We start from the raw sequence: 16639 nt of genomic DNA, 5'->3' as shown, positions 1-16639 counted from the left end.
CTAGAGCAAGTCAAATGTTGTTCCATAACTATAACTCTACAATAATCTTCTTCAAAACAATGGGTTCCATTAAGTTACTAATCGCTTAAATGAGAGAAAAATTTGGCTTACCTACAGTACAGTCACAGATTAAATGAATCATAAAAAATTAACAGAATCTTGATCTTAATATTTTCTTCCTTTCCCTGTTTACAGTAAAACAAATTTTGCATAAAAATACACAATTAGAAAAATCCAAAGTGCGTACTTGTGACAGAATCCTTGACATTATTCACTAAAAGATGTAAACTATGCCCTTGAAAATAGCACAACTATAATTATAATTATCTTACACATGGGCAGCTTACCCACAGAAAATGAACTCTTAGTGAAACACCAGAAATTTAAAAATTACACTGAAGAGAACCAGAACCCCAACATCTATTTTAAATTAATATAAAAAGCAAATGTCTTTTTAAAAGCTAACACCATCCAATCTCTCTACTCTTGTATTTTATTCTTTTTGCTGTTGCTTGAAGAAAAAAAATTGAGTGGTTCTACATCTGTTTTCTTTGAAATAATTTTGAGATCACAACATGACCTAGAGAGGTAAAAAAAGCAAATAGCTTTGCTTTAAAATATTTCAAGTGGGGAGTATGGGTGACATAGAGTTGATGACCAGTATCTCTATTTCTCTTTTTTTCATATGATGGGACTAAAGGAAAATTTCAGAGATGCTGGAATTTATTAGGTTTATGAAAACAAAAAGTGAAGGACTTTTTAGAAGAATAACTTTTTCATCACGAAATCTTTTTTTTTCCCTAGTATTGAATGTGTTTCATTTAAAATTATGTAATTTGGAAGAATTCCCCATAAACGTTACAAAGCTTTTAGTTGAAAAATGTCACTTTTTTAATTTATTAGAAAAGTTTTCAATAAACAAAATATATAACACAGTGCAACTGAAATGAAAAGTCTGAGTGATATGTTATTTTCTAACTCAGACAAATTTCTCTCATGAAATTACACAAACGGACTCAGTATGAAATCATGTGAAAGAACTGTTGTCTGACATATTACCTACTCTGTACAACTTTAGGTCCAGAAATGTTCTAAAAGAGAGAAAGTAGGCTCCTAGTTCGTTAAGTTCTCTTGTAAATCTGCTGTCATCTAGTACCCACTTGTTTTGGAGGAAAGCAAGGACACTGGGCTTTTTCCAAGGTATTCTTTTAAAATCTCTTACAGAATGTCATGGAGGCTAAATCAGAGGCTAACTGTAAAAATATTTTATAAAAATTAATATATTTAATACCATTAATTTGGCAGGGAAAAGTCTCGTACAATTATTATGGTCCTGATTTCTTTGAATATGAATAATTGCAAGTAACATGAATACTTCCATAACTGACTTTTTCATACAATGCTAATGTACAAGCAGGGTCCAGGCACAAAGTGACTGTCATAAGTGATCTTTGGTTTTCCCTGGCTTTGGTTAATTAGGCTCTGAGGATTCCTGTTCTGTTCTCCTTGTATCTTGGTGATATTCAGCTCCCTATAACAAGAGTAGTGTTTGTTAATATGACTAAGATTTAGGTCATCATTAATGGATGGATCCGTCCTTTCTAAGAAAAGTTAAAGCATGAAAATATCAAGAGTTAGTATTTATCATGCTCTTTCTGATACAGCAGGCACCCAGTACTATCTTTGCTAAAACATTTGGGAGTCCTACAAAAATGCACAACATAAGGTCACTTATTTTGGAAAAAAAATAACTAAGTGACCAGTATGGAGTTACTTAGATAATCATACATGTACAATAGTCAGAAAGAGATCTTGTTAAGATATCTCTATTTTAATATAAACAACAAGCTATAGTGTTAGTACTTACTTAGAAACTACAGACTTGCTTCAGAAACACAAATACACATTGTTTATACCTGATAGAAAACTCTTACAAAATTAGGTCTAAAAAGTAGAGATTAGGAACATACAAGGGAGTAATTATTATTAAAAAAAATAAAATTAGTCATGGGAGGGTCAAAATCAAATTTTATTATTATTTTCTATTAAATTGTCTCATGAGCAACTGTTGTGAGTTGTTTTGTGGATCCTTGTTGTGGTTTAGGAATGGTATTCTCCAATTTAGTGTTCCCGCTGAAACACTCCAAACCATATGCCCCTCACTCACTCCTCTCTCCCTCTACACCTCCCCCTGTGGCGGGCTGGAGAGGAGAACAGGAGACACAAAAAGTAAAGATGATGGGACAAGAACAATTTACTAGAAACAGCAATTAAATAAGAAAACAAACAGTAACAGTAACCATACTAATAACAAACTGAACAAGAAAGAGGGAAAAGATTCACACATGATTGTTCACCACACAGAGTCCAGTAATATGCAAACTTGTTCTTCTCATCAATGTATTACAAGTGTTCTGGAGTCACTCTTTTCCAGTGCAGTCTGGATCAGACCATGGCAAACACTGAGGCTGTGTTTCCACCCGTGGAACAGTTGGTTCCAGGTGTACTGGATGCCCCTCCAAGTGAAAGCAAACTGTGGCTGCACTCTGCTAAAGGAATGGACATCAGCAATGTTGGAGATGGCACCACTTTGCTGTCTTGTACTCCAGTTTGTACTGAAGTTCCAGCATATCCAGCACAGCAGCACTCAGTGGTGATGCGACTTCATTTGGACCACTTACTGTAAATATGAACTGGAGGTCCCTTCAAGAGGGACCCTTCCCCAGAGAGGGCTGTCAGCCTGGAATGCAGTTCTACCAGCCAGCTCCTTTGTGTAGGTCAAACACCCAAGGCAAAAAAACTACCCTCCCCCATTCAAAATCCCTCCCCCACACTGAGCCAGGGGAAAGAAAATTCCCATTTGTTTTTTTAGAACAAGTAAGACCATGACACCTTTCTAAGAGTAGGATGGCAGTGCGGTGTTGACAAGGGCTGATAGCAGCTCTCAACAAGTGAAATTATTGACAGAGAAATAACTAGCTGGGTTGTATGATTTATTGATGTGAAATTCCCAGAGAAGTTAATAAAATTATGGCTTAATTGAATGACCTCACTCATTGTCTTGCCTTCTGATTGACTGATATTATATGTCATTAATTTTCCACACAAAGACAAATTTATTACGTTCCTACAGTATGTTTAATTGGAAATCTTTCCAAAAAATATTTATCCATGAGGTACTCCATATAGAGAATGGAATAGTGACTATTTAAACATATCTGACGGTAAAAAAAAAGTATTTAAAAAAAAATCAACCCACAAAATAACAACAACAAAAAATACAAACCATGAAAGTGCAGAAGTAATTTATGTGCACATATTGCAACTACATAAATTGGATTTTTTCCAAAGCTAACCTTGCTTAATCTTGTGAGGAATGCCAGTGGTTTTTTAATGATCACAAGCCATGCAGATCTCTGTTTGCTTAGCTTTTCAGAAGACCACTGCGATATTTTACTTTGTCATGTCTGTTATGAGTATTAGGCAGGAAGGGTACACTCTAATCCTACCACTAATCTAACATCCACCATGGCACCACAGGTTTCTTGGCTATATATTTCTATCTTTTATAGGCAAACTATAAAATCATTATCTTTAAAAAAATATACCTATTTGATCTCCAACTTCACTTAGAATTTTTCAACAAAATACATACAAATAAATGTATACCTTAAAACAAACCAAAATAAAACACATTTTCCAATCTATGGTTTTCAAGGTGTTTTAGAGATGGACATTCACTTTCCTCTTCTATCTTATTAAATTTGTAAAAAAAAAAAGAGACAGAATTTGACATACAAGGATTTTTTCAATAACTCAGAAGAAAGAAAGAGTATATTCATTGTAGTTTGGAAAACATTTAGAAAATACACACACCAGTGTAAAATAAGACAGTTCTCGTCTAAAGTCTACTTCCCAGTCTCTACGAAGTTGCTTATTCTGGAAGCATAATTTCAATACAAGTTACATGATTTCAATAGAAGTTGCTGAGCATTTTGCAATGCAGTTTAGCTGATGCACAAGAAAACTGGTAGCAAATTATTCCAAATGTGGTACCCTCAAAAGTTGTAACAGAAGCTTGGCAACCTTGTGTTTTCAGCCTCAATCTTTTTTTTGACAGAAGGGAATATGAAATATCCATGCCTTAAATAACTCTAAATATTCCAGCGTTCTAAAGCTAGATACAAATGACTGTAAAATCTATAAATAAACTGATATTGAGTTGTTTGTGGAGCACAGATGCTGCAGTATTAATGTGAAATAGTAACACAGAATTAGCATAAACTGAGAAATAATTAGAATCATCGAATCCTAGATTAGAAAAGACCTCTAAAGAGGTCTTTACAGTTGGACACTCAGTCCAACTGTAAACCTAACACTGTAAAAACCACCACTGAACCATGTCCCTAAGTGCCATATCTACACATCTTTTAAATACCTTAAGGGACAGCAACTCAAGCACTTCCCTTGGCAGTCTGTTCCAGTGCTTGATAATCCTTTCAGTGAAGAAATTTTTTCTAATATCCAATCTAAACCTCCACTGGTATAACTTGAAGCACTTCCTCTTGTCCTGTTGCTTGTTACCTGGGAGAAGGGACTGGCTCTTACTTGGCTACAACCTCCCTTCAGGTAGTTTCCGAGATAGAGAAAGGCTGCCCTGAGCCTCTTTTTCACCAGGCTAAAGAAATGCATCTCCCTCTGCCAGTCCTCACAGGAGTTACTCTCTAAACCCTTTGCCAGCTTCACTGCCCTTGTCTGGACACACTCCAGAACCTCAATGTCTTTCCTTTAGAGAAGGGTGCAAAACTGAACACAGGATTCAAGGCGCAACCTCACCAGTGCCAAGGACAGTGGAATGATCACTGCCCTAGTCTTGCTGACTGCACTATTGCTGCTACAGACCAGGGTGCTGTTGGCATTCTTGGGCACCTGGGAACACTGCTGCTCATGTTCAGCCAGCTGTTGACCAGCACCCGCAGTTCGTTTTCCAACAGGCTGCATTCCAGCCACTCTTCCCCAAGCCTGTAGTGCTGCATCGGGTTGTTGTAACCCAAGGACAGGATCCAGCACTTCATCTAATCAAGCTTATTTAACCTCATACCTTTAGCCTTAGCCCATCAATTCAGTCTGAACAGATCCCACTGCAGAGTGTTCCAACCCTCCAGAAGATCAATATTCTCATCCCAGTTTGTGTCATCAGTGAGTCATCTGACTGAGGGTGTCCTGAACTCCCTTTTCCAGGTTGTTGATAAAGATATTAAACAGGACGGGCCTGAGTACAGAGCTGCGAGGAACACCACTTGTGTCTGACCTCCAATAGCATGTAACTCCATTCACCACTGCTCTCTGGGCCCAGCCATCCAGCCAGTTTTTTACTCGGTGCACCTGTCCAAGCTATGATCAACCAGTTTCTCCAGGAGAATGTGGAAAATGTTGACGAAAATGCTGCAAAAGGTTTTACCAATTTTCATGTAGACAGTATCCATCTACTAAGTGGAATAGAAGTCAGAGAAGAATATCAGGTTAGTCAGTCATAGAATCATCACAGAATCATAGAATAGTTTGGACTGGAAGGAACCTAAACATCACCTAGTTCCAATCCAGGTCATAGAAGGAGATCAGGTTAGTCATACAAAATTCGTAGATAATTACAAAGTATCTGGAAAGAAATTTATGGAGATCAAACAGACAGTGTGGCTCTTAAAATATGTAACTTCACAGACAACATTCATTATACTGAGAATTGCTGTAATTAATTTTACTCCTTATCCTTTTACAATGATAAGGAGTGTTGTTTAGAAAAATGTGAGAGGAGTGGTCTCCATGAACAGGATTTTCATCTAGAACAGCGTGAATGATTCAGGCAGTCTGCATTCCAATTTTTCAATATAACTACTTTGGCTGATTGATATTTTTTCATGATTTTTCTTTCTTCTGATCTCAATAAGAGTATATGATTTGCACAGAGAGGAACAGCTTTCTTTCAGAGGAGAAATTGAGAGCAGTACACTCTCCTAAAAAGAATGAGGTGGAATTATGTAGCAGTCTCACAGTCAGTGGTAGAAAGGCCATCTTCTGAAAAAGACAGGCTTTCATTTCTTAAGATTTTTATTGACTGAGTTCTAGGAGAAAATCAGGGAAGGAGAGTGACATAGGGCTAAAAATAGTGGAATAAGGCTAAAGAGATGGATGTAAGGAATTGATCAGAGTCTTTGGAGAGGTCAAAAGGTCTTATTATCTAAGAAAAATCAGGAAAAATGCCTTCTTTCATAAGTGGAAAAAGACAGTAAGGTCAGTAGATTTTTACAGAGCTTGTAAAAAAGCCAGTGGGGTACCTCTTGTTTAAAGACTTGCTAAACACATTTATGAGTAAACAAAATGCAGACTCCTTTGTAGACCATAGCTCAAGAACAACTGTTACAGAAATTATTTTCAAGACAAGAGTTTTTCCTGCTTTGAACTGTGTTAAAAAGTAAAGTCTGATCTATGCCGTTTAGATAAGACTGACCCTTTGGTCTTTTCCCACATAGTGCTCACTGGATCAGCTCAAAATAATCTTTAGAATCTGAGAACAGTCAGACCCAACAATGGCAGCATTATATTCTGCAACTTTTGTAAACCTACAGATTCTAACTGTTCTGAAGACAGAAGTAGTTTACTTGGTTAATACTTTTTCTACTTTTTTGTCTCTCTGACATGATGGAATGATCTCTCTTTCACCTAAACTTCACAACTGTCATCTGATTTGACAAATCAGATGTGACTAAATAGTTTCAGAATGCAGACCTTTGATGTATTATCACTGTGGCCATGCCATCCATGAGAGGTAGGATAAATAGGCTAATTTGGGGAATCTTTTCTAGTTAATTTTTAGAAAAGGTACTTTAAAAAGCAATTTAGTTGTAAGCAGTGAAAAAAAATAAAATCTGAAAACTTAGATTAGAATTTCCTAAGAAACTTAACACTTAATTTTCGTTAAACCACGTGCCTTAAAAAACGTGTTGGTCTTAACACTTTGAGTAGAAGTTGGGAGAAAAAAAAAGTTTTAGCAATCAAAATCCTGTAAAATCACAATGTCCTTCAGGAAGAAAATGAAATTATGGTAGCCAAAGAACAAGGGAGAGTATTCTGCTTGCTTCGTTAATCTCCGTGTGGTTGTGCCACTTGGTTTGGACATTTGGCCACATGCAGTTTAACAGATATTGTATTACTGCCAGCGATGTTAAGGAAAATATGGCTATCATTGTTGGTATATCCAGTTCTGTGTTTCAAAGTCAGATCAGTGGCCATTTGTAAATAGTTTCACTCTGTTTTGTTCACCTTAAGCATAGTTTATGATCTTGATAGCTCCACTTGCATCGCTGTAAGTTACGTTTCAAGTATCTTGAAGTTTTTCTTCACTTCCTTAATTTAATAGGAACATAGAGTTTGCTACATTAGAACAGACCAGCAGCATACCTGGCCTATTTTTGTCTCAAACAGCAGTTCTGACTGGTTACAAATGAATCATGTAGTGTAATACAGAAGCTGAAAAATAAAGAAAAAAAGAACAATCTACAGAGTATCTTTCCCACTCACATTCACTAAAAAGAGGTCTTCGCCTCAGAGAATGCTTGTTGAAAATGCTATTTCTTTTTCAAGTCTTAGAATATGTAGTCCATTTTATGTAATTCACTGTTAGTAACTGCCTTGAAATATACTTCACCTCCACTTGTAGAAAAATTCCTTCACCTTAAATCTACCTGAACAGAATTCTAATAAACTCGTTATTACTGTTACATTATTAACATAATTCTGGTATTATTTTATTAGCTAGAGAAAAACTATGTGCCTCACAGTGACAAATATTTATCTTTTAAAAATTCTTACACTTATCAGAAGGTCACAAGTGCTTAATCAACTTCACAACACTACGTAAGGAAGGTAAGATTTCTACGCGAGGGATCTGAGGTATATGAAGTCTGCACAATCTAGATACTGTAGCTTATCTAAAAGCAAACTGCAAGTCAGTCATTTTAGCATCAATATAGACTTAAAGCTTTTGTTCACAGACTTACGTGGTAAAGTACATACAGACACACACGCGTGCATAGGTGCATGTATACACTTGAAATTAATCTCTGTGTGTGTGTGATTTTATTTCTAAATAAAATTTGCATTTTAACTCAAAAGAAGTTTGAAAACATATTTCCTTGAGTCACATCACAAAAAAATTTTGTGGGTTTTTTTGTCAGCAGAAATTTCCTTACCTGCAGCACTGCTTGATGAAATTTTGTGGTTGACATAAATCTTACCCAACAGTTGTTAGCATGCTACAGAATATGTTTTGCACAGATGAAGAGCATCTTCTGCAAGATGCTTTGTAATTACATATTGGAACTAACTGGAGGACTTGTAGCAAAAAAATTTTCATCTTTAAAACATTTGATAAACTTTAAAAACAGGAGATATGGAACTGTCACTATTGCTGTAACTTAGATCATTTGCTCTTCATAGAACTTAAATGATTAACTGCAACACACAGGTAAGTGGTTTTCCCTAAAGAAATAGTTCAATGAAACTTTGAGAAATGGTCTAGTATAGACTGAATGGGGAGGGGTTTTAAAGGTTTGAGCTTTACATTTATTAAGTTTTTATTTCTTCCTTTTTGATTAATATACAACTTTATTTCATTTTATTTGTTGTAGTTCTTTGACAGGGAGATCAACTGATCAATTTGAATTTTCTTGTTTGGTTGGTTGGTTGGTTTGTTTTTTTTCCCCAACTATTTGCTAGTATGTGCATAACTAATAAATAGAACTGAAAACATATGCATACATTATTGAATTACAGTCTGTATATAATGTATAGTAATTGTCAGTTGTCCTAGTTAGGACAACTGAAACCAGTTCATCACTGGATGGGTGTAACCCAAAACTGTGTATTCTATAGCCTTCCATGACATTTCACAGAAACTGTTATCAATGAACCATTTACACTATCTGCACATGGAGCCTGACTCTTCAGGCTATAAACTGGGTGCTAAGAGGCCTGCGAGATACAAGTTGCTCTTGTCCTCACACCCATTAAGGAACCCCCCGCCCTGAGGGAGGTACTGAGCATTCCTGCCTGAACTGGAGGATATATAATCTTGGAGTCTTGGGACCTTTTTAACCACTTGTGGGATCCAGAGGAAGACTGCAGACCACCGCTTTCAACCAGACTGCAGATCACTGCTCTCAACCAGACTGCAGATCACCGCTCTCGACTGAACTGTAACCACCACTTTTCAACCAGACTGCAACCATCACTCTCGACCGGACTGCAATCACCACTCTTGACCAGACTGCAACAGGACTCTCACCAACAGGTTTTCCCCTCTCCTTTTCCTTTGGACTCAGGGGGCCCACCCTGTTCATGCCCCAGGGTGCTGGGTTATATATTTGGGGTTTGTGGGTTAAAACCAATTGTTTGTCTGTATAATCGTACTTATTGTATTATTTTATTAAATTGTTATTCTGACTTATAATCTCTCTTTTGACTTGAGTTCATTTCCCCTGCTGGTTTACCTTTAAACCAGCACATAAGTACATATAAAATCATGCATGTGCAAGTGTGAGAGATTAAAAAATGGTTATTACAGAGTTGAAACAGCTCTGTGTGTGTGGGAGGGGGCAGATTGGGTTCTTACAAGGGGAAATGGTGCTCTGCCCCCATATCCCACCTCCCTGAGAGTCTTTAGTGCAACTGTCAATCATTGTCTCACCTGAAATGCCTCCCACACCCCCTGGAGTCCCTAACCCAGATCCCGTATGATTGAGAGAGTGGAAGCCTCGCCTGGAGGGGTGGCCAAAGCAGGACAGGGCAAATAAAATCAACACTATGAGGTCTCTACGTGGTTGTGGCCCTATTGTCCTTGGATTTCTGTTAGCTGGTTCTACACTGGATCTAAGGCAGTAGCTATATTTCTCTCTTTCTCTCTCTCTCTCTCTCTCTCTTCCATTGCTTCTTCTTCTCCTTCTCCTAATTTCCTTTTCTTGATTTCTGTGCAATTTAAACATGGATGGGTGGAAATTTGCTGAGTCAATGCTTTGTGAAATGCTTTATGTGGGTTAAATGTTTTCTTTAAACTTTTGTCAAGTTCTCTTATTTTCCAAAGTTTGCCAGTAAAAGCGTGTTATTTTGACTTCCTGAAAATGTCATCACGTTTTTCCTGTGCACAGCCTCAAGGTGTAAAAGAGCCTAAGGACCTTTTATAAATCCATCAGGCAGATTTTTTGGGCCTTACATCTTTTTGGTGTAAAACCCCTTCTATGAATTCCTTGAGCAAGCCTGGAGTCTTATAGCAAGTATACTGCAAACATTATGCAAGCAAGTACAAATATAAAACTGTAACTTGAAGCAAATAAAATAATTAGTAAATAAGCTAAATGAAATGCATATTTCATTAGTCTGCATATTTTAGTAGTCTCATCATCATGGCTGGGCTTAGCAAATGAAGATTTGGGAAGGGCTGTACCCACATTTGTTACAAGCGTGCTGGTGGCTAAAAAGGCCAATACAAGATATTCACGTCCGACTGCAAAAAAAAAACACAGAAGAAGGACTCCTTAGGTGGTAAATTCCGCAAGACACAATTCTTTCTGCATTTTTAGTAGTCTAATACTAATAAAAACTTAAGAAAGACTAGAAAATCACCCAATAAACACAGGTATTCATATGGTAAAATTACCATACTATTCCAAACTGTATTTCAAATATATGCTTTTAAAATACCTCATCAGTAACTTAATGTGTCATATTGTTCAAAACCATAACTTAATATTTAGACCAAAAAACATATATCCCTCTCTTATTACTTATATAAAGCCTATTACTATCAATATCAAGAAGTTGCATCTCATTTCCTAGCAGTCAGCATGCTAAATCCAGAGTGTGAGTTTGCTTTCATGTACTTTTCTCCTGTTGCTGCTGTTGTCTGGTAACAGAACATAACAAGAAAAATTCTTTTAAATTTGGTGAGAAATAAGACGTTTCAGCAAAAGGTTTTATATATAACGGTAACACTTAACTGAAGAAAAGTATTTTACTAAAACACCCAGCACAAAGACCCATTCTACAAAAAACACCCAGTACAAACAATCAATATATCAGCTTTAGCAAAACACAATTCATTGGTTTTAAGTTACCCACAAGAGAAGGAAAAGAGTAAAAGAAGAAAACAGTTTAAAAGAGTAAAGAAAGAAAGAAGAAAGAGAGAAGGAGAGAGTGGAAACAAAAAATGGTTACCAACAAGATTCGATGGTTCACATGGTGCAAGCTGGAACAAAGGGGCTACAGGGCCTTCAGTGATGCCACAGGCCTTCCAGCTCTGCCATGTGCCCTCAGCAAGCCTGATGTGATAAGGCAGCCTTACTATGCACCTGCAGGTCTAGGCCCGGCTCTTCACACACACACACATACACAAACACATGCACACTTACAGTGAGTTGGTTCCCATATCAAGAATTCAGTGAGATTTGGATCCACTATCTCGCAATTCTGTCAGTGGTTAGAGTATAGATGTTCTGTAGATATTAACGCTTAATCTCTTGGTTCCTAAGCCTAAGTGTCTGATTCAAATAGAAAATATTTTGCATGATTACAAGCGGTTTTAACACAGGGTGTTCTCTTAATTTGATCTATACAGTACAACCTTCAGTCTTGCAGTCTTCTCCTTTGTGATCAGTGTATGAAGCGTGGTCCAAGTCTAAACAATAATACTCTGGAAAAGATCAAGAAGAAAGCTAGGAGTTGTAGAGAAGAGAGTCTATCTGACCACTTAATGTTTTGTGTGAGTCTGGGAAGGATAAGTACTTACTCACAAAGTAAAAAGCAGGGAAATTCTGCTCAGATTCTCACACCAGTCTGAAAATCCTGTGCATACCTAAATAATAGCAATCTCTGTTGTATCTCTACATGTGGTCCCTCTGTCTTGTAGCTGCAAAACCGCCAACAATCTGTCTGTGGATCATTGGCTGCAAAACCTATATTTGTGAGCCTCCTGTGGTTCATGGGAGTATATGCAAAAGCAGGCAGCTGGGCTGGCAGCAACAACAGCTGTGTTCTCAAATTCTCATCCAGAAGCCTTCTACCAGAATAGGTTTCTGGAAATCTGTCTCACGACACCTGGAAGTGAATTACATCCATGGAAATAGTGGTGCCTGGGCTCCTAGAAGGCTGACATAGTATCTTCTTGAGATATTTATCACACATTTATTTGATGTAAGTACTTTGCTCATGAATTTAAAGTAAATCTTGGATTCAGGGCAGAGTGAAACCTCACAATAAGGAAACACATTTTACTCTTGGCATGTGTCTTCAGCTGTTATCTTCATATGGAGATATTTAATTTCAAGATATTTACTATCTCACACTCTCATTTAATGTCACTGGACAGGTAGGGAGGACTTTTGATGCCTCCAAATTCTGCAACTAAATTATAGATAAGAGTGCAATGCAGACATAAGGCTGTTTCTATTGCCTGCATCTGTCATCAGGGAGAATTAGTGGTTTTTTGGGACCTGACCAAAATATCTGTATTTTTTTCTGTGAAGTAGTTTAATATTGCAATTTTGGGACTTCTTTCATGGCCTTCTTACTGTTGGAGACAAATTTTGTGTGGTTGCACCATCTTCTGCTCGTGTAAGTCTGGTTGAATCGTATCTCAACCACTCTCGGATACTCGTAATATGGAAACTGTTATAAAACTAAATCTATTTTTATGTTTACATTTTGACAGTCAATAATTTATTCTGTTGTTCTTGTCTTTTGACTTGGTATATTTTCAAAATCTTTCAAACACAGGAGACTAGAATGCTGATTGATAAAGATAAATGTAAAGAAAAAAGGCATATCTAAGTAGAAATTATTGTTGTCTCTGTGTTCTTTATGTAGATTAAAAGGTGTTTTGTGTGACTCACTCTTACTTGATTTTCAGTACTTAACATGCTAGAGCTAATCTAAATGATATAAAGGACGATGTATTGAGCAAAATAAGTAGGTATTTAAAAAAATTTGGATGTGCAGCTCTAAATCTATGTCTTGACATCTTTAATTTCCTATTTTACAGTTCTTACTGTATATGAGCTAGCTTTCAAAATTTCAAATTTAAATTTTAATATTTTTTATGTATCACCTTTTAGCCCCTTTTTGCAGTGTCAGCAATGTTTTCATGGTCACCCTTTTTATCTACACATACTCTCTCCTTTGAAGACAAACTCATGGCAGAAATAGGAACTTCCAAAGAGGAAAATTGTTGAGGTGTCTCTCTGTCCCTCTGGAGGAAGCAGGTTAGCCATAATGCAGTATGTAAGGGAATAGTAGCAGTTTTGAAATCCAGTTCTAGATGTTCTTACAGAAATTCTTTTATTTTAGTGCAGAATCATCAAAATTGCAATGAAAATTTAATCCTGCCCTTTTTAGGGTTTAGGATTCAAGTCTCGCTCAGAACAGCACTGCACCCACTCAGCTTCCTTTAGATTTTTTCTGGGGTAATTTTAAAGACTGTGTGGGAAGAAGGATGGCAGAAACGAGGAGGCTATAGACCATTTTAATCAATGAGCTGTGGCTCAGAGGTGAGAAGGAAGAGCTTGTTAGATCCTGTTCCAGGGCTTCCTTCCTAGAAAGCAGAGTCGAAATGAAAAATGATTTAGCAATGGAGGTAATCGTAAGAAGCAGGTAGGTCTTTGAGGGCAGGTTGGACAGATGCTTATGATTCCAAATATGTTTAAAACTGTTTAGAGTCATTCACAAGAATGACAGACAACACCACTTTGTCCAGCTGGATTCAGGCTGAGAAGTTCTTAAAAGTACCAGGTGCAATCTCTTTTTTGAATTTGTTTATATTTTTCTTTTTTTTTCTTTTTTTTCCTTTACCTGATTTAATTATTTGGGTTTACTTTTCAAACTTAATTGTTCATAAAACTTCATGAAAATGAAAAAAAGAAATTTGCTGTCAATCTGTGTTCTGGATACTGCAGCTGTTGTCAAAAAAATTTCAAAGAGCTCTTAGACCTCCACTCATTTAAGAATGACACACCTATTACCTGTATCTAACAAAGCCAGAGATCTCATCATCCAAAAGGTGAAGAGAAATGATCCACAGTACTGCTAAGTGGCACAAAGTTCACAAGATCTGAGACCTACCTGTCCGCAATGGTTTTTGTTGGACTGTGCTCTCAAGGGAAGTTTTCCGTTCTGCTATTTGGTGTCTGGCTCTACCAAGAGAGAGACAGATGCATAAATGTTATTTAATAACAAGTAGCATAGACAAATACTTGGAAAAAGAAAATAAAGGAATGAAATAGCACTGTCTCCAATAGTCACAGCAGTATTGTGTGACTTCTCAAGGGAAGGATTTCTGACTTTTTTATTTTTTTAACTCATGAGGCTGGTTTTTTGTAGAATTATGTTATAAAATGTATGTTCTCCTCTCTTCCAAAACTCAAGGCCACCTTTAAATGAAAATGTCCTTGCTTACAATGGAAATTTTGATGATATTTTTGTCAATAATCAACTTTTCTAACTAGATCACACAAAAGCACATATCACTTTGATACTAGTTTCTAAGAAAGCTGCTGAATAAAATGTGTTTGTAGGAGGGGACTGAGAAATGTCTCGTATTTGGTCTATATGCAAACACTATTTGCATTGTGCAAGCATTATTACTAATGTTATAAATATGCAGTGTAAAGTATATTTCTACCATGCCATTTAGCAACAGGAAATTGAAAATTTTATAATCACATAGGGATTAACCTTAACTTTGTTCTCGAGTTATTTTTCATGTCACTTTTATTTTTTCTTTACATTCCTCCTTTTTATTCCTCCTCACACATTCTTCTTAATCAGGTTTTCTTGAGGTTGCTTTGCTTTTTTTCTTTTTTTCATTTGTTTTGGTTAAAGTCTCTATTTCCTTCTCGTGTACCTATCTTTCCTTACCTTTTCTCCTCTTGTTGACTCAATTTTTTTTCTGTGCTTCTTTCCTCAGTATTAACAAAACGAATGATCACGCATCTTTTCTGAAGTAATCAAAACTTTGATATATATTCTTTTATTTCATTAGGTATTTCCTTGTAACGCTACTAAGAGCTGAGGTACAAGTATAGACCATAACAGGAGAACACTTTCAGGAAAGTTAAAAGACAAGCAAGCTTACAGTATCTGAAAGTCATTTCAGTATATTTTAAGAATCCTTTTTACTAAACATTTATCTCCTGGTTTCAGTGCACTACAAATAAGCAATTTTAAATTAAATAATAGGAGGTGAAGTAATAGTATCCCAGTATCTCACTAAGATAGTTTGCATTATTTCAGCTACCAAAAGGGTGTATCATGTTGTACCTAGAACAAAATTGTTGTGAATTACTCTATTATGAATGCAATAGCATAGACAGCCACAGCAGAGTCAATTGTCAATTTTCAGTGCAATTATAGTGAGCTAGGGGCATAACTTGTATTATTTATGGGGGTCGTGCATCACATGGATCATGAGTCAACCAATGTTGACAAAAACGCTTGACAAATAAATCCATTATGGAAATTGTTTTTAAAATACTTTCATTTACAAAACAGTTAACATAAGAACACTAGAGTATTTAAAGGAGAATTAACTGATAACTTCCTTTTTCTATGCAAGAATGTTAATAGGAAACTTTGATGTCTGGTACAGAGGGTTTGATCACCCAGAGATTTGAAGATCTCCAGGGCACAGTTTCTTCATGGTGTATATAGGCTGTATTCTGTAATGTTTATTTTTAGAGAATCCTCTTCTTATTTAATAGTAGGCATATAGAGTGCAAGGGTTACAGACAATAATGCTTGACTCTATATTTTATGATAGCAAATAAAAAAATTCAAAAAACAAAAATACAAGCCATGTGCTCACAGGAATACAGGTTCCATATTATAATCCTCCTTATTGATGGGAGGATATATTATTATTTAGATCAATATTCCACTCTTTGTTAGTGTGAAATGTCTGTGCAACTCTTATAACAGTAGGAAATATTATGCATAAAAGACACGTCTATGTACTTTCTCAGAAACTGGGACCATTTTTGTTCTTTTTTGACAAATTTATTTCACCTACCTTTTACAATAGAACGCTTCACTGAGATTGTTTCCCCTTCTATTTTTCCCAGTATCATCACTAAAAAGAAAGAAATACATTTAAAATTGAAACATGAATACTTTTATAATTTCTCAGGGGACAAAATTGTTCATGTGAGTGTCATATAAGGCAAGGGTTTTAAACTCAAAGTTGCACTATTGTCTGTCTTTAATTGTGTTTGCAAAAAGCAGGTTGTTTCAATAAAAACTTCCTCAGTATGTTGTTAAAATATATTTTATTTTTGATTTTTTTTCTGATTTCAATATTATTTAAAAATGTCTCCAGTAATTGCAGGATTTTTTCTTTTTACATGCTTTTTAACAGACTACTGCTGTGTGGTAGTCATTCATATGAGAATGTACAAGTTTTGAGCTGGCTTCCCGCCAAGTCCCCAAAACTCAACAACAAGGACCCGCCTCCCAGAGAGGGAAAAGAGGGAAAAAAAACTAAGCAGCCAAAGCTATAGCAAATATATATGTATATATATATATATATATTTTACATATG

At 36.1% G+C, this 16639-nt stretch overlaps 1 long non-coding RNA gene across 1 annotated transcript; it reads left to right on the top strand.

Moving 5' to 3' along the window:
• Nucleotides 1-1396: 1396 nt before the first annotated feature.
• On the top strand, nt 1397-8965 carry LOC113943441. The gene is made up of 3 exons (XR_003526325.1): nt 1397-1407; nt 6046-6052; nt 8861-8965. It is a non-coding gene; the product is annotated as an uncharacterized LOC113943441 (long non-coding RNA).
• Nucleotides 8966-16639: the final 7674 nt, after the last annotated feature.

Source organism: Corapipo altera, unplaced genomic scaffold (assembly GCF_003945725.1).
Source record: "Corapipo altera isolate COAL_440 unplaced genomic scaffold, ASM394572v1 61411, whole genome shotgun sequence".
Lineage (NCBI taxonomy): Eukaryota > Metazoa > Chordata > Aves > Passeriformes > Pipridae > Corapipo > Corapipo altera.
The sequence above is the reverse complement of the archived record's forward strand: the minus strand, read 5'-3'. Positions and strand labels throughout refer to the sequence as shown.